This window comes from Rattus rattus, chromosome 6, assembly GCF_011064425.1.
Source record: "Rattus rattus isolate New Zealand chromosome 6, Rrattus_CSIRO_v1, whole genome shotgun sequence".
In the NCBI taxonomy this organism is placed as follows: Eukaryota; Metazoa; Chordata; class Mammalia; order Rodentia; family Muridae; genus Rattus; species Rattus rattus.
In genome coordinates this window covers 156,320,624-156,340,400 of record NC_046159.1, presented here as the reverse complement: position 1 = coordinate 156,340,400, position 19,777 = coordinate 156,320,624, and the positions used below count along the sequence as shown (strand labels likewise).

The 19,777-nt window shown below is 43.9% G+C and overlaps 1 protein-coding gene across 4 annotated transcripts in view; it reads right to left on the bottom strand.

Moving 5' to 3' along the window:
• Dpp6 (dipeptidyl peptidase like 6) overlaps positions 1-19,777 on the bottom strand; it is an 877,415-nt gene that overhangs the window by 260,170 nt on the left and 597,468 nt on the right. The gene's annotated exons all lie outside the window — the stretch shown is intronic.

The window sequence follows — 19,777 nt, the reverse complement described above, 5'->3', positions numbered from 1 at the left end:
ACATACTAAATCGTGTACAGGTGTATGCAAATCTGGGCCTGCAGGGAAGACACTGTCCGAATGGTAGGCCTGTGGTTGGCCCACAGGAGAATTAGTTTCCAGTTAGAAAGCACTTAGGAGGCTGCATATTGATTCTATATGGAGACAGACTGTTGTTATTTAAATCTCAGATATTAATATCAGATATCAGTTGCTAATAATATCAGAATATCGGCTGCACCTGTGGGGAAAGAGCACACAAAACCAACACCAACAGGGTTCCATGTGGTGAGATGTAATGGGGGAAGGAGACAAAGGGAAGGGGTGAGAGAAAGAAGAGAAAAAGAGACCTAAGGGGCAGGGAATTTGCCTTTTATTCGGAATGTGATGTAAAGATTCCCAGGTGGAGGTGCAAATTGAACCAAAAAGTCTTCTGGGAATGTATGGCTGTTGCCACATGGTGTAGAACTAGAGTTTCATAAAGGTTACTCATTGTCAGAGTCCGGATGTGCAGGGCCGGACGTGCCTGAGGGAGAGCCAGAGATAGGACTTGCCAAACCAGCTATCAGCCCCAAGGACATTGACCATCTGTAGCCACCCCCTCCCCTTCCTTCACCCCCCTGAGTGAGATAAGCCACCCTACCTGCCTGCCGAGCTGCTAGAGAGCACATACTCCTTGCTGATGTCATTTCGCGCGGAAAGTAACCGTGCACCTTTTGAATTGACCAATCATGTGTAACTCATGAATGCCCCTTACCTCCCTATATAAACCCCGAGTTTGGAAGCTCGGGTCGATTCTCTGTCTCCTGTGTGAGATACGTGTCGACCGGGATCCCGCTAAGACCGGGATCTACGTTAATAAAAACTACCTCGTGCTTTTACATCAAGAATGGCTACTCGTGATTCCTGGGGGCACCCCACCCCGGGATCGGAGCGAGAGACGCAGCTCCCCGTTTTGGGGTATGCTCTTTTATTCGGAATGTGATGTAAAGATTCCCAGGTGGAGGTGCAAAGTGAACCAAGAAGTCTTCTGGGAATGTATGGCCGTTGCCACATGGTAACAGTGACTAAACGGGTGTCACTGATACCAACAGAGACCACAGAGAGGGGACTTTAATCTGACACAGACCTATCTCCACTCATTTTCTAGCCTTTTACAATTATTAAAAACAATTCCTTTTATACTTTATACATATGTTTGGGTGGGGACCTCCGGAAGTCAGAGGACGGTATCAGGTCCCCTGAAGATGACGTTCCATGTAGTTATAAGCTGTCCTGTGAGGGAGCTGGGAACTGAACTCAGGGTGGCAAACACTCTGAGGGGGCCATCTTTCTGGTCCCCATGTGGGTGAATCTGTCGGGCAAATCTGTGTTCACCTGGGTGGACATAACAGTGCCTCATGATATCGGTGTGTGCCCTAACAGTGGCTTTTAACCCTGTCCTTGCTGGCGAAGGCTTTGTTCTAAGAACCGCCCCCTCTGCAGGGAAGCCATCTCCATACCTGCTCCATAAGCCTGTCTGATGAGTTAAAACAGCAACAATCCTAAAAACTGCCCAAGGACACAAACCAGCAAAAGACCCAAGAAGGTGAGCAATCTGGAAAGCAGAGAGGACTCAGAGACTGAGTCGGAGTCAGAAGAGGAGGAGGAGGAGGAGGAGGAGGAGGAGGAGGAGGAGGAGGAGGAGGAGGAGGAGGAGGAGGAGGAGGAGGAGGGGGAGGAGGGGGAGGAGGGGGAGGAGGAGGAGGGGAGGAGGAGGGAAGGAGGAGAGGGCACTAAAGGGGAGCTGGGGTAACTAAGATCAAAATCCACTGTATGTGTGTATGAAAAGTCACAATGAAATTCATTATTGTGTATAATCGATGCAGGTGAGTAAACACAGAGTGAAAATGATTGTCTCCTGAATGTTTTCTGAAACATTTTTTTCCCTTTCAAAAGTGAGGCTTTAGTTTGCATGGAAAGGACTTGCTTGTGGTATGAAGCAAAGGTTGATTTTTTTTTTTTATCTATTTACACCTTTAACTGTCCCAGGAAACTCTGATGTCATTGCTCTCTCAGGGATAAGTCCTGTGCCCCCAAAGCTTCATCAGCAACCTTTGCATTCCTGGGGTCTGGTAGTGTTTTCCTGTAAATGCTAATAAGCCACCTCATCTTTAGTGGCACCACACTGTGACTTGTAAAAGAAATCTTTTGTAAAAAAAATCTGTGCATGCTTTATGTGTTTGTGTGTGTGTGTGTGTGTGTGTGTGTGTATGTGTGCGTATGCATGTGTGTGTGCATGTTTATGATGCATATATGCATGTATGCATTTGGGTATGGGAGGTAAAGAATTCATGTGCCACAGTGTTGGTATGGAGGTCAGAGAAGAGCCTGGAGGGTGGGACCTCACCTTCAACCTTGGTTGAGACAGGGTCTCAGTACCCCCTGTAGTGCATGTCATGCTGGCTGGCCTTTACCTGCAGGCTTTAGCTCCTGGTTTTCCATTCCATCACTGTGTCTGCCCCTCTGTCACCATCACCTCGTGATGGTTTCTGTAGATTTCTAACAAGTCTTGGGTCAAGTTGTGTAAAGCCTTTGTCCTGATTTCTCTGGCTTGTGTTGTCCAGTCTATACCCTTGCTTTTCTGGAAAAAATTGAAATGAGCCACACTTGGAAAAGCGTGGGTCAGGCCACTGCTGCAATGGACGAACAGCTCACTCAGAGGACTGCTGCTGTCATGGCAATTCTGGTCCTTTTTCTTTCACTTTTCCACTTCTAAATATTTCCTTATCAATGTATATGCACTATGTATAATGATGGTTATTTAGGGTGTTTAAATAAGACAACGTCCTTCAACTGTATGCCATGTATTTTGACTGGGGTGCAACAACAGATCCTTATATTGACTGATATGAGTGAAATCCAGAAAGACAATGCCCTGTGATTTCTCTTATCTGTGAAGTCTAGATTACATGTAGACACTTTTTACATTAATATATGTCAAAAATGATGTGGCCCTGGGAAAGGAGGGAATATTAGTGTCCTAGTAACTTTTCTGTTGCTATGATGTTCTCCACTACCAAGGATAACGTGGACAGGAAAGGATTCATTATATCTTAGAGCTTATAGTGCACCATGAAGGGAGGTCAGAGAAAAAAAAACCTGAGGCAGGAACCTGGAGGCAGGAGCTGATGCAGAGGCCGTGGTGGAGCACTGCTTACTGGCCTGTTCCCCATGGCTTGCTTCTTATACCAGCCAGGACTGCCTACCAGGGCTGGTACCTTCTATAGTGACTAGGCTCTTCCATATCAACAATTAGTCAAGAAAATGCCCCATGCATGTTGCTACAGCCCAGTCTTCAGGAGGGAATCCTTTAGCTGAGGTTTGCTCTTCCAAATTGACTGCAATTGGTGTCAGGTTGACAAGGACCAACTAGTACAGTGTGTTCTTCTGGTCCACAGACAATGTATTTTATTCTTCTTAGAGTCATGTCGACCTTAAAGTCATTTTCAGGAGATGGATTTTGATCATCATGTAACACGTCAGCCCTAAACTCTGTGCATTTTATGGTATTATAATAATCACTTAGCCATTATTTGGTTACCTTCTATTGATTAATATATAATTAATTTTCATTATTACAACTTTACTCCATGTAAGTTTTATTTATAGTTCATTAGAAAAGGAGATTCCTTAAGAGGCTTTTCACTTCCAAAACCAGGTGAGGTAACACGGGGCAGACACAGTTCTATTCAGGCCTGGCGAGCATCGTCAGAATGTCAGGGTCAATGCCAGAGACGTGAGGAGGCACATTGCTTTATTCTTGATGTTGGACGGGGCGGCACTTCACTATTGAATTAGCGTCTGAGTCTATGATCTTTCATTGCTTTGTTGTTGAGAGGTCTCGTGGTTTAAGGTTAACTGTTACATAATGCTTTCCTTCGAACGCTGAGGTCACTATGGAAGTTTCTGTCAAGGCAGTGAGTTGTGGTTTTAGACGCACTCACAGGACCAGCTCCTCCAGTGCTAGAAGATGCTGCTTCCCCGAGTCACACTTCTAAGCTTATGATGCTTGGCTCCACCTCTGCATATGGCATCATGGGATAATGACTTTTTTCTGGGCCTTGGCTTGTGTGGCTCTAGGATAAAAACATTATTGGCTTCATCACATGAGTTAGGAAGTATTAGGACCACCTCTCCTTTATAAACAAATGTAGCCTGGATTTGTATATTTTTAAATGACATCTCTGGGCCTCAGGTTTTCTCAGTGGAAGGTTTGAGATCCCCAGCTTAAGTTCTTCAATTGATACAGCCATTTACATTTTCTATTTATTCTTGGGTCTGTTTTGATAATGTGAGTCACTCAAGAAAACTGTCCATGTGATAGAGTATGTAACGTTTTAAAAAGAGTGTAGGAAGGAAGACATTTCTTTTTCCATTCATACCAAAAGACAGATGAACATGAGAAAGTGGACAAATTAATAATAAAAAAAGAGTTTTATTGGAACAAGACACTTGAGAGGAGAATCAGGGAAACGGGGGAAGATTGTACTTTCTGTGCTGCAGGCTGGTGGAAAGTGGGCAAGGATGGGGAACAGGATGGGACCAACGAAGTCTGATCGCACAGTGACAACCTGTGTTCTCCCTGCTCCTGCCCTTTGTGACCCCGAGTCTTCAGTGATAGGAGCACCCCATTTCCATGCATGTCAGGGAGCTACTTCTGGAGTGGGTTTAGAACTTGCCTTAGAGCAAGTCATAGAATCCTTGCCATCCTGCTTTGGAAAGGAGGACAGGCCAGTGGTCTCTTCCTGCAGTGACCTTGGGTCCTGGTGTGTTATATCTGGGGGCCCCTTGCCTTGATTCTATAAACTTTACTCCTGATACCATGTGATTATCTTTTTAGGAGGTTGATAGTTTATGACTTCATGTTTTCTGGAAAGGGCAGTTTGTGAGCTTGTCCTCTAGACTGTAGGTCTGCATTGGCTTTATTGACTTTTGCAAAGAGTATCAATTTGACAACATAACTTCCATCTCATATACTTGACTTCATGATTCAGCTACTTTCTTCTCCATCTCTTTTTGTTTGTTTGTTTGTTTACTTTAACCCTAATATGGTCTTCTTTATCTAGCATTTTAAGGGTGAGCACTAGGTCTTTGATGTAATATTTTCACCCTTTCAAAAAATGCTGTCAAAGCTAACAATTTGCTTCCATGGGTGGCAACAGATGCATCTCAGTTATTTTTAAAGATCTACTTTTGTTTTGTTTTTGGGCGTGTGTGTTGCATGTCTCTGTGAATGCATGTTATGCTAACGGAGGCAAGAAGAGTGTGCTGGGTTCCCTGCAACTGCACTTGCAGCAAGCTGGGAGGAGTCCAGTGTGAGTGCAAAACTGAGCTCAGATCTCCTGGAAGAGCAACATTTGCTCTCAGATGCCAAGGCATTCTCTAGCTCCTAGGTCCTACAATTAAAATGGATTTACTTTATTTTATTTATGCATGTTTCTGTGTACATGTATGTGAACATACATGTGCAGGTGCCCCAGCAGAGGACAGAAGAGGGCATCAGATCTCTTGGAGCTTCAGTTATAGGTATTGGTGAGCCAGCTCTGTGGGGGTTGCTGGGACAGAAACTTTAATCCTCCTGAGAGGGCAGCGAGCACTCTGAACTGCCGAGTCCCCTCTCTAGGCCTCAATCTCAAAACTGTAACATGGTGAATGGTGTAATTATTTATTCCATATTACTCAAATTGATCCACAGATGTTACACAATCTCTATGCAAATTTTAATGCTTTTTTAAAATAGAAGTTTAAAAAAATTATAAATTCCTGCAGAACCACAAAGAACCTCAACTCGCCAAGACAATGCTAAATAAAAATGCATAAAGCTGAGGACACCACACCCCTGCTTCAGAACCCGTGTCAAAGCAGCTATAGTGAAAACACTACTGTGTTCATGCACGCGCGCACGCGCGCGCACACACACACACACACACACACACACACACAATTAAAGTTTTAGAGAAAGTAATAAAACATTGGCTTGGGCAATGATTTTTGGAATAAGACCCTAGAAAACACAGCAGCAAAAGCAAAAGCACCAGCAAGCAACTGGGCAGCAAACTCAAATGCATCTCTGTTTACCGACTCCAGCTGCTACACTAGTCCGGCCATGGCTACTTTAGTGATCATAATATAAGCCTTTAACTCTTCACAACTGACCAACTCCACTTCTTATGAAACGTAGAAACCTCTTGAGCCCCCAGGGCCCATCTATTCCCATTTTATTGCAGCTGTCACGCATGGTGTACCACATGCCTCACACATTCCACAGGACAATGCTATCATTTTTGCCTATTGCAATATGCTAAGGTGAACTGTCATAAAGATGAAGTCATCTTATTCTGCATCCATCCTTTCTCATTTCTGATGCTGGCTGTTGCTAGTAACAGTCCTGGGTTCCCACTGAACACCATTTCTTGTGTTTGAAGAATTTCTTATACTCTCTGGTCATATGGGGTCACTAGTAACAAGCTTGTTTATCTTTTCTGAAAATGCCTCCTTTTCCCCTGTATTTTTGAAAGATTTTTTAAAATACAGATTTCCAGGTTGACAATTTTACAGTTTCTATCTTTTCTTTTTCTTTCTTTCTTTAATCATTTTGAAGATTTGTTCCACTCACTTCTGGCTGACATGGCTTCTATTAGGAAGTCAGCATTGGACTGACTATTTCCTGGCTCCCACAGTCATCATCTTTTGGTGCTTTTGTGTTGGTTTCAACACACTAAATATGAACTCTAGAGTGGGCCTCTGGGAGACATTGTCTGGTGGTTTCTGTGTGCCAAGTCTCTAAAAATGTGCATCTTCTGTCAGCATTCAAGAGTGGTCTTGAGGCTCTGTTTGAACTTGGCCCACAGTTGGTAGAAGTGTTTGGGAAGGATTGGGAGGCGTGGCCTTCTTAAAAGAGGCCTATGTCTGTGGGGTGGGCTATGAGGTTTAAAAGCCAATGCCAGGCCTAGTTTGCCCCTTTTCTCTAACTTGCTTATCAGGATGTAGGCTTTCAGCCTACTGCTCCTGTGCCATGCCTGCTTGCTTGTTCTCCTGCTTCTCATCATGATGGTCAAGGTCACCCTCTGAAACTAGAAGGTCCCACTTAAATACTGTCTTCTGTAGGTTGCCTTGGTCACTCTGTCTCTTGACAGCAATATAAAACTAACTGAGACGCACCTGAACCATGTTGGCTTATTATCCATTTTGACCCCCTTAAGTCAAACCTCCTTTCCTTCTTGTTTGCCAATTGTATAAACACTGGGGAGTTTGATATCACCTCCCAGCTCTGATTCCCATTTCATCTCTCTCCACCCCTGTGTCTGTCTGTGTGTATGGTATGTCGATTTGTGTGTGGGGGGTGCACATGTATGTGCAGATGCCCATGAACAACATGTGTGTAAATAGGGAGTCTTCCTCTATTACCCTCCACCTTATTCGCTGAAGCAAGATCTCTCCATTAAATCTGACCTCACTGATGGAGTGAGTCTACCTGGCTGGCTTACCCCATTGGTCCTGTCTGTGGAAGTGTAGGTAGTCCCCATGCCTACCCAGTAAATTATGTGGATAATGGGGAAATCCAGATTCCTGTTCTCACATCATATCTATCTAGCCATCTCCCTTTCCTTCCTTAACACATCCTCCTCTCTGCCTGGGACAACTTCTCCTGGACTGCCATCAAGGTCATCTCAGTCCTTTGCCATGGTCATTCACGGATCAAAGCAACCAATTGGACTTCTCAGCCCTGTCATTTTTCTTTTCTATTTAGAAGCCTCCATTTTGCTTATCACTTCTATTTTCCTATCTATAACCTCACATTTCCCTGCCAGTGTTTCTGTTCACTGAACACATGCTCGTCTCAATTTTTTAGCACAGCTTTCTTTCTTGGTTCCAAACTCTGCTTCATTTTGACTCAAGCTTGACTCATATTCTTTCCTGCTGGGGGTAGTCTTTCTTCAGTTCTTTGTTAGTCTGGAACATTTGGGTCTTGTCCTAGACAACAGAAGTTTTCAACATTGGCTCCTGCCCACCGCCTGGCTCCTGCCCACCGCCTGGCTCCTCCCACTATCCCAGTTCCTGCCCACTGCTCCTGGCTCCTCCCACTGCCCCAGTTCCTGCCCACTATCCTGGCTCCTCCCACTGCCCCAGTTCCTGCCCACTACCCTGGCTCCTCCCACTGCCCTAGTTCCTGCCCACTGCACCGAACTCCTGCCCATTGCCCTGGCTCCCTCTGCTGGAGCCCACCGCCTTCTTTGCTGAGTGAAGTTGCTTTGCTTCCAGAGCTATGCTTTGATTCGTGACATCGATATTTTGCTTTTGGCCAATGTGCCTTGGGTCTTCCCACGCCTGGATGCTCTGTGGGCCCATCAAAGCTGTGGCGGTTACTTGTTAGAGATGCGTTTGTACTTCTCTATGCTGATGATTCTCTCTTACAGCCTCTCAAGTCACAATTTCCTTATGTCCAGGGTTTCTGCCCTCCCCTCAGCCCTGGCTACCATTTACCTCACTGTAGACTGCGCTGTCAGCCTCCTGATAGGTCTTCCTTGTAGCACACAGTGTTCTGAATGTTCTGGATCACTGGCTTTTCAGTTTTGAATGATTATATTAAGTATACTATAGAAGTATAGAATTAGTATATAACAAGCTAAAGTAAAAGAATAAATAAAAATGACATTTGAAATCTTTCCTTCTCTTTTTAAAAATTGTCTTCCTCAGAAATGATTTTGGCCAAATTCTTGAGTCCTCCCAAACCCCCATTCACTCATGTCCCTCAAATGTTTGCCAGAGTCCCTTTTCTCACTTGTACTTCTGCCATCCCTGAACTGGTCCACCATACCTGTCAGGCTTCTCTGAGTGCTACCTCTGCTTGCCTTGACCGGGAGAGGACATCCTGGGCTCAGCGTGAAGGTCCCCTCCAGTGTGAGCTGTTCCTGCTCCTGCCTGCAGACTCTTTCAGTAAACATCCTGCTCATCTGCCCCACACTCAACCAGCTTGCCAGGGTTGGCTGTGTTCAGCTCCTAGCATGCAGTTATCAAAGACACCACACTCACTGCTTTTCTAAAGCTGGGAGAGTGACAGCTGTGACACTGGCTGTTAAATAAACGCACAATGATTTGAATGAATTAATACAATCATCAGACTGACTCATCAAATTATCAGCCTTCCTCGAGAAACCACCTGCAGAGCCGCCAGGGGGAATAGTGGCCCTAGGGTAAGGGGTGTGTCAGAGGCAGAGTTATGCAAAATAGGGAGGGAGGTAATAGGTTTCCAGATTACACCTTTCGTGCCTCTTCAAGAGATGTTGACAGAGCTTTTTATCCTTATGATTATAATGCAAAGAAATGTCACACAGGAACAGGGATGTGGTGTCACGCAGGACAAGGAAAGGCGTCACACAAGGAACTGCATTTGATGCCATAAACAGGGAGATGGTGTCACACACAGAGAGGTATATAAAATCACACAGGAACAGGAAGACGATGTCATACTGGGACATGCACTTGATACCACAGTGACAAATAAATCATCCTCACAGTGAAAAGCCATCCTCACAGAGGTTCTAAGGACAAGAGTCTGCGAGATTCTGTCCAAAAGCTTATAGAAGCACCGACTGCTAGTTATTGTCCAGTGCCAAATGTCCAGCTCTCTGCCCTTAAAGGGTGTCCATACTCCCATTGTTCTGTGTACAATACAATTCTCCAGTGCTCAGATAACTAGGTGAGCTAGAGATGGTGACATAGGTGCTTCAGAAAGAGAGGACGTACTCCTCATCTCGGCTCCTCAAACTGAGGTGGCAGTACTCAACAGCTATAACAAATTATTTTCTGCATCTTCCAAAAATTACATTCCAGTGATTTCCTCAGAACAGACTCTGAGGAACTTTATGTGTTACTCACTTTGTGTAAAGCTCATGCATTAAAAAAAAATCACAAGTATGGCTTACCTACATCCACACGGCACCAAAATAATATTTATGTCTAAGGGGATGGAGAGATGGCTCAGAGGTTAAAAGTCTGCACAGTCCTTACAGAGGACTGGAGTTGGGTTCCCAGCACCCAGGTCGGTGACTCACAACCACCTGTAACTCCAGCTCCAGGGGACCTGATGGCCTCTCCTGGCCTCCAGGGATACCTGCACAGTAATTTTGATCAACAGTGTTCACTAGCATGCATGTGCACGTGTGTGTATATGTGCATGCATGGTTTCTAACACAGGCAAAATGCTGCTCTTGACTTTAACCAGAGAAGCTTCCTTTTGCAGAGAACAGTGGTGGACAGAGGAACTCAATGGCTTCAAGATAACTTGAAGATTTTAGAATAAATGATGGTTTAATGTTCATTCCTAAGCATAGCATTTATATAACTCCCTCTAATGCTCACAGAGCATTTTAAAAGAGAAACTAGAAAGAATACAAGAGCTGGGAGATAGGGGATAGAGACGCAAACTGCCATCTTCAGGACTGACAGCAACTCATTGTAAGCACGAGCCCAAGCAGCTGTGGTTGCCAGCAAAGGGCTGTGGATTACGGGTCAGTGAGGGGCTGCACTATTTGCCTATGATGGATTCTGGGGACTGGACAGCCGTTGACGTCAGCTGTGTAACAAATGGTGAGCTCGCCAGGCTCCAAAATGGCGGCCATGCAGTCAGTCCTAGTTAAAGTCAAGTATCATGAAGCAAACCAAGAAGATATACATATGGGGAAGGAACTTGTCGGAAGGAAAGTGTGTGTGTGTGTGCGCGTGTGTGTGCGCATGTGTGTGTATGTGTGTGTGCATGCGTGTACATGTGTGTGTGCAGGTGTGTGTGTGTGTGTGTGTGTGTGTGTGTATGTGTGCATGTGTGTGTTGGGGTGGGGGAGACATCAGGGAGAAGGATGAGAGCAAACATACATTCACATGTAAAACTGCCAAAGATCAAATTTAGTATATAAAGAATAATTTATGCATACAGCAAGAGATAATACCACATGAATATAAATAATACTTTATTAATTAAAATAAAGCTTTCAAAACTAACTAAAAACTCATCATATGATAAAACTTTAAATGATGTTACAGCATCTTCTGGAACTGGAGATTTTGTAACTTTTTTAAATTCTCAGATATAAACTGTGTATGCATGTTTGGTTTCAATCCACAATGGATTCTAATTTATGTAATGAAAATCGTACACAATGAAAGGAATTAATCCTTCTATCAACCATTTTCTACTAGTTTGAAGAACAGTTAGTAGAAGCAGGTCAGTTCCATAGTTTATTTCCTGGTTGCCACTCACTTGTATTTACATAGGTTCTGAAAACAGTATGTGATCTACATATATCCTGTGACAGTAAAGGCCAGTACAATGGTAATAACATTGATTGGCCACACCCAGCACCCACTTACAGCCTTAGGGATGTCCTTCCCACCAAAATATCTGAATTCTTTCTACAAATGACTCCTGGTCCATGACAGGACCAACCTCAAAGACCACCTTGAAAAGGCTCCTTGTTCACGGGTGGGCTTAAGAAAAACCACTGCAATGCACTCAAGCTAATCATAGTCAACCTTTACACATCTATGAACTAACTCAGCAAGACAGAGACAATGTATCCCACTGGTCACCAGCAGAGGCGCACTAAAACCCATCACATCCCCTGGAGACAAGGTATTCCATGGTCACCAGTAGGGGTGCTCTAAAACCCATCACATCCACTGGTCACCAGAAGGCGGGAACTGAAACCCATTACATCCTTCAAAATCTGGGGAATAAGGGAGACTCAAACATATCTCCTTTTTCTACAGGAACCTCGTGCTGAGTAGTCAAATAAGTGGTCGAAGCAGACTTGTTGAAGGGAAGAGGCCGACAGATACAGAACACACCCCAATGTGTCAGTGATAACTGCAAGTGAGCCGAGAGAAAGTCCGATCTCTGTGAGGTGCCTCACAGACGACTATCATAGGATAACTCAACGTCAGCAATGAAAGCAAGACCTCCAAACACAGCGGCATCATGCAATCCGGTTAGTGGATCCAGTTATTAGAACAGGACATACACAGTACCAAGGGGCATTTTAATAACAGCACATATATATGAATCCGTGGAGCAGCAGAAGAAGTGAGTTTCCTCAATAAATACCGATGTTTACATGACGATCAGAAACAGAAACACGAAGAGAATATTTGATGCTGCTGAGAAGCTTTCGTTGTTAATAGTGCTAGACATTTTTGAGAATTCATATACTACTTTGACCATATTCACCTCTTTCTTCCCCAGCTCTGCCCAGATCTACCTCCTATTTCATACTCAAAAACTATATTTTTTTCTTTTAGCCCCTTCAAATCCAATCCGTGCTGTCCATATACTCTTGGGGGTGGGACTAGCCCCTGAAGGGCTATCAGCCTACCAGGGGTCACAGTTTTAAAGAACTCTGAACCCTCCCTCTCACAGAAGCTGTCAATTTGCAATAGCTCCTGGGCAGGGGGTAGGGCTTGGTGCCCACCTCCTCTCTCCAAGTTGGCATTTTGCAAACTTTTTAAGGGAAGATAATGGAGGTTGTTTTCTGTCCAATAGGGTGACTCTTCCTATTTTATAGCTGCTTCTCATACAGCATCAAAGGGTAAAATGACATAGTATATATGGTTTACTTCCAGGTGGGGAAGTTCAGCACATAGTAAAAACCGGACTGCTGTCTAAGAAATAATCTGTATAATTTGCAGGCCTAGGCAGGGAACCTCCCGCAGACATTCTGTTAAATGGTCACATCAAGGTGTCTTCTAAATCCTTATGCTTATAACCAGAGACCAGTATGGCTCTCACACTTGGCCAGAGAAGCTTCTTTTGCAGTGGACAATGGTCAGCGCAGACTGGTCAACGTGCCGAGAATCAGTGACTATCGTGCACTCAACCCTAAGGGTGACATCTCTATTATCCCCCTCTAAGGCTCAGGAAGCACCACTTGGAAGAGGGTGCAGGAACACCATAAGAGCTGGAGGATGGGCAGGGCCGTGAGACACTGTTCTGGACATAACATGGCTGCTCTCTCGTGACATCATTGCAGTTAGGACACCCACATTAGTCTGATTTTTGGTGCTATGATTAAACAGTATGAGCGAATCCATCTTATGCAGGACAGGGTTTATTTTATCTGACTTCCCAACACACTCCATCAGCAAGGGTTGTGAAGGCAAGAAGCGAGTAGAGAACTGAAGTGGAGGATCCTGCCAGGAGAGGGCACTGGCAAGTGAGCTGTGCCCTTCCACATAATAATTAATCAAGTAGACGGCCCACAGACTTGCCTACAGGCCTACTTGATGCAGGCAACCTCTCTGTCAACAGCCCCTCTTCCCGGATGAGTCTAGTTTCTGTAAGATGTCCAAACAGCTCAAGCAGCAGTTTCTGCATGAGTTTTACACACAAAGACACTCAAGTAAGAGGGGGAGTTGGTAAAGAGAACAGTCAGTAGGAGTGGATGTGAGTATGATACAAGATTATACACATATGTAAGTCAGATCATATACATGTGTGAGTCAGATCATATACACGTGTGAAGTTATAAAAACATGAGTAAAATAGTAATGATATTTTGTAGAATATTAATTTGTGGAAATCTGACTACGAACTTATTTAAAATTTAAATTTTCCATATTAAAGACTAAGAACAACTTAGAATTGGTTTTACAGTTCTGTAAGTTTTCAAATGCAGCCAAACTGGATGTGGGTCCACGTGGCCTCATTCTCCCAGTTCATCTCTCTGGGCTTCTGAGGTGACTTGGCATTTATGGAGTTTATCGGAGTCCATTGAAAGCTTCAGTCATGGTATTTTTCCATATTTCTCCAGTGACCATTGACCATAAGCTTGCGTGCTGAATTTTTTGCTCCTAAGTCAGAGTTCGGGGCTGTGAGTGTGGAGGCAGACATGGTGGTGTCGCATCTGGATGGACAGCCAGAACTACAGTAAACTAAGCACTGTTTCTGTTCTGACTTCCAAATGTCAAGTCAGCAGTGCTTAGACAGTTGGAATTGGGGATTGTACTTCTGAGCGGAAATGTAGAGCTGGGAAATGGCTCAGCAGGGAAAAGTGTTTGCCGTCAAGCCTGATGACATGTTTTACCCCTGGAATCCACATGGTAAAAGACAAGAAGTGACACAGTTGCCCTCTGATGCCCACACACATGCTGTGGCCCCATCCCACAAAATAGATGTCAGAGAATTAAGTGAAAGGGAACTATAAACCAAAAGTAATGCTGAATCACATTAATAACCTAGAACTGTGGTGCTGAGCCATAGCCACGATATACTTCTGCCAATATTGAAAGATAAGGACCACTTGAAACTGAGTTGCTCCCGTAACACTTTCTAGTGCTTGAGGGACCGTGTGGCTGGAGGGCGCCATGTCTGATGTTTTGGGAGTGGAACTCCTATTCTTGCTGGAAGCTTTCCCACGCAGACTTTTTTAGAAGGTTATGGTCAGTGTTGTAGTTCATCCCAAAGAATGTTTCACTTTACATCACAATTCACCTTTAATCTGAAATAGACCCTCTTCTCAGTCTATGACCATCGAAGAACAAACCAAAGGCTGTCTTCAGAGGTGGGGAGCAGGTGTCTCTCATCAATGAGCTGCTTCTACCTATAGATCATGAACATGGAGCTTGTGGACAAAAGAGATACGCAAATACTTAAAATAACCCAGGGTAGCCCTGCCCTGGTTAGCTTTACCTGTCTACCTGACACAGTGTAGAGTCACCTGAGAAGAGGGCCGCAACTGAAGGATTGGGCTGGATCTTTTGGCCTGTGGGTATGCCTGAGGGGAATTGTCTTGATTGTTAATTGACATGGGAGGGCTGTTCCTTTTCGGGTAACTCACATCCCTGCATGGTTCCTGATTCAAGTTCCTGCCCTGACTTCCCTCAGTGGTGGATTGTGACCAGTGAGCTGAAACAACCCTTTCCTCCCCTAAGTTGCTTTTGGTCACTGTTTTATCACAGACAGGGGAAGAAAATTAGAATTAGCTCAAATATCACATGACGTCTTAAATGAGAACATGGTTGATAGCATAAAAGGAATTCTAGGAAGGACCATTGACACCAAGATACTGAAAACCAGAGCCCAAAGCTGTGCTGGCTCTGGTAGCAGAGAATTTGTCTGACACATGCAAGGCTCTGGGTTCTAACCATGACACCGAAATATTTAAATATCAAAAGCATGTCAAGGGCAGTTGTGTGTTTGGAAATTCATATATTTTTAATGACCTAGGATGATAAGGATATTGTTTTATTTGAAATTAAAGATACACAGCCTTCCTGCACTCCAGAGAACTGTTCCACAAAGAGCAAATGTGGCAAGGCTTGCTTGCATCTGTTTGAGGCAGATCAGTGACTCACTTCCATGTGAATATACTTAGGGAAGTCGGGCCTAAGACAATGGTGCAGGAAAACAAAATAACCCAGGGCCACTTCGCTTACCCAGAAAGTATTTACAGTGTGCTGGCTTCTCTGCTGCCTTTTCCAAAGGCACCATGACGCAGCCACATGCTCTCACGTTAAGAAACTTGACAAAGGCCAGTTACACCCACTGCTGCAGTCAAGTCCCCTGCTAACCATAAGTCACACTACAGTGTGACTCTAAGTAATAAGTGATTAATTCTATTAGTGTCATTAGGAAATGAGATTATTTTCTCCATGAAAGAAAAGAGATACATATTTAAAATTATACAATTAATTGCAGAAGTAAAATCGTGGTTAATTCACAAAAGGGATTCTGACAGGAACAGATAGGTGTCTATTTCCACAGTACCTAGTGACTAATTTTGTCTATGGAAATGGGCCAGATTCATGATGACCCTGGATATACTCTTCCTAAAAAAGACCAGCAGGTCCTGAAAATAATGTGTGCCTCTGTATTTGAGAGACACAACGGAGTGCAGAACTGGGTATCTGGTCAGAGCACAAAGATGCAGGGACGCGTGATGAATGGGGCATGTGAAGACTCTGTCAAGCTGAAACACTGACCGCAGATCTTTGCCAAGTCTTATGCTAACTTCCCTGGACCAAGCACCCAATTTCATTTGACCAGTGAGGTATTATCAGCAAGAGCAGAAGGCAGCTGAGGCTCTGCCCAGGCGTAGGTGCCCAGGCTCCGTTCTGATCATCACGATTTGAATGGACCTGACTCATGAAGCAGAGAGGTCTTAGCCACCAACAGGGAGGCCCTTCTGAATCCAGCTGCCTGTGCACAACTGCCGAGAGACAAGCAGGGCCGTCTGACCATGAGGCACAAGTGCCTAGGTGTGTGAATACGAACTCTGCATGTCTGAAGGTGGCTGGTGGCTGATTAGGACAATTTGAATGCCAGAAGAATGTTAAAACCGATTAAAGTATATAAAGAAAAGAAAACCCAGTCTCCACTATCATACTCATGAAAGAGTTTGAGAAGACCGAGCCTCCCCATGGCTGGATTTGCTATGGTATTGAGACCTACTGTGAAAGCTCCTACTTACAATGAGTCACAAGGCCCTGGCTAGCTCTTTGGCAGCCTAAGCTCATGGACTCACCAGTTTCTGGGTAATTGGCCCCTCATTCCAGTGAATTGTGAATTCAATCACATAAAGCAATGGTCAACTCAGAAATTCCACATTTTGTGGTTCCTGTTGAAGCTCTCGGTTCAGGTAAGGACCTTTAGAGCTGCAAAGGTTGCCAGTCTTTGTTGCTATGCCAGATATGTGGGAGAAACAATTTAAAGGAACAAAGAGTTATTTTGGTTTATACTTTCAGAGGTCCTATTGGCTGTGCCCCGTTGACTTGGGCCTAAGGTCAGGCAGAATACCATGGTCACAGAAGCATGGGGCAGAGGCTGCTCTTCTCATGGCTGCTGAGAAGAAGAGAAGAAAAGAGGTCCAGGATCAGGGAATATATTTTTAGGGCATCACCCACAAGGATCTGCTTTTTCCAGATCTAAACAACCTATTATATTACAAATAAGGCATTAATTTATCAGTTCAGGGCCTCGTCATCTGATCACCCCTCAAAGGCTAGATCTCCCAGTCAGGGACTGATCATATCTACAAAACAGGAGCCTTTTATAGATACTGCTCATCCAAACCAGTAGACTGGTTTGGTGAAAAGTTGACAGGATATTTGTCTAACACCAAATATTATGTCACAGAAAATGTCAATGTTATTGGTTAACTAATGTATTAATTTATATTTAATCTATTATTTTTGACAGACAATGTCTCTTTATATAGTCAAAGACAGGCCCATAACTTTTGATAATCCCACTGCCTCAGTCTCTTATGTGTGGAGATTACAGGTATATGCCACTGCACCGTAAAAATAAGCAAACAAAACATTTATAATGAAAAATTTGCTGGTCATCTCTTCAGCCTACCTGTCCCTAGTAGCAGGAAGCAGACAGTGATATCTTGTCTGTCAGTTGATGGAAATTGTCAGGCAAACCCATGGAAGGAAATTCCATGTGACTGGCCTGATCAGAAATAACATGCTCTCAAGGTAAAGGAGAAGCTACAGCACACCGAGGGTCACTCAGGAGATGTAGTCCTCTGTAACCAGAATCCTTACATAAATCTGTAGATGATGCTCAGAGGACGAGTAAGGACATCACGTATGGCAGAGCCTCCATTGACAGACAGCAAGGATCACAACATTTCTGCCAGATGCAATTTTGTTCTTGTCCTTCTGGAAGGGCTTCTTGGGATGCACGTGCTTCCACATTCAGAGAAGAGTGGAAATAATGCTGGGGTTGATGCTCAAACATTTCACAAAGGATACTGAAAGGATACAGATAAGACACATCTTGGGATAAAGGCACCGCATGTCACAGGTACTGGTGACATATGAGATGCAGCCATGTTGTAAGTATGGGCATACATTGCACTGTCCTTTAGACTTATCTTTGTCAAGTTTCACTATATGTATTTACTTATTTGCTTTGAGGGAGCAGAAGTGCACTACAATATACCAGCAGAGGTCAGAGGACAAGGGGTGGGGGTCTGTTGTTTCCTTCCACCATGTGGGTGCTGGGGATCACACGCCAACAGTCAGGCTTGGCATCCCCACTGAGCCATTTCCCAGGCCTCTCTCTTTCCTTCTTCTTCCTTCCTTCCTTCCTTTCCTTCTTTCTTTTTTCCTTTCCTTTCTTTTCTTTCTTCTTTCTCTCTCTCTACTTCCTTCCTTTCCTTCCTTCCTTTCTTCTTTCCTTCTTTCTTTTTCTTTTTCTGTAAGCTCTTTTTATTTAAAAAAAAAAGGGAGGGGAGGAGAAGCTAAGCTTGGACAAAGTCTGTAATCCCAATTACTTGTGAAGCTGAGGCAGGAGAATTACAAGTTCCAGGCCAGCAGCTTAGTGAGATCCTGTTTTAAAATAAGAAAAAAGAAAGATCTCCCATGCTCATGGATTGGCAGGATTAATATGTAAAAATAGCCATCTTGCCAAAAGCAATCTACAGATTTAATGCAATTCCCATCAAAATTCCAACTCAATTCTTTATAGAATTAGAAAGAGAAATTCTCAAATTCCTTTGGAAAAGCAAAAAAACCCAGAATAGTAAAAACTATTCTCAACAATAAAATTGCTCTGGGGGAATCATCATCCCTGACCTCAAGGTGTATTATGGAGCATTTGTGATTAAAAACTGTATGGTATTGGTGCAGAGACAGGAAAATAGATCAATGGAATAGAATTGAAGACCTAGAAATGAACCCACACACCCATGGTCACTTGATCTTTGACAAAGGAGCTAAAACCATCCAATAGAAAAATGACAGCATTTTCAACAAATGGTGCTGGTTCAGCTGGAGGTCAGCATGTAAAAGCATGCAAATTGACCTATTCTTATTGCCCTGTACAAATCTCAAGTCCAAGTGGATCAAGACTTCCACATAAAACCAGATACACTGAAAGAGAAAGTGGGGAAGAGCCTCGAACACAGGGGAAAATTTCCTGAACAGAACACCAATGGCTTATGCTCTAAGATCAAGAATTAACAAATGGGACCTCATAAAATTTCAAAGCTTCTATAAGGCAAAGGACACCGTCAATAGGACAAAATGGCAACCAACAGATTGAGGAAAGGTCTTTACTAATCCTACATTTGATAGTGGGCTAATATACAAAGAATCCAAGAAGTTAGACTCCAGAGAGCCAAATAACCTTATTAAAAAATGGGGTACAAAGCTAAATAAAGAATTCTCAGCTGAGAAATATCGAATGACTGAGAAGTACCTAAGGAAATGTTCCACATCTGTAGTCATCAGGGAAATGCAAATCAAAATGACCCTGAGATTCTACCTCACACCAGTCAGAATGGCTATGACCGAAAACTCAGGGGACAGCAAATCCTGGCAAGGATGAGGAACACTCCCACATTGCTGGTGTGGTTGCAAGCTGGTACAACCACTCTGGAAATCAGTCTGGGAATGGGAGAAGGGGAAAGGGGATAGCATTTGAAATGTAAATACATAAAATAGCCAAGAAAAATACAATTTAAAAATAAAACTAAAGGAATAAAGAAATAAGGAGAAATAAAGAAAGGAATGGAGATATATCTTAGTGATAGAGCAGTGACCTAGCACATGTGAGGCTGGGCTTTAATCACCAGCACTGTCTCAACCCCACTCACACAGAACAGTGAAAGAAAATGAAGAGAAAATAAACTGGTGTGGACTCTGTCCTGAGAGTGTGAGACAGCAGGAGAGGGGCAAGAGCCCTGTGCACAGAGCCAAGCTGCACAGAGCTGCACAGGCTGTGAAGTCACCATCGATGGGAAGAACATGGGGG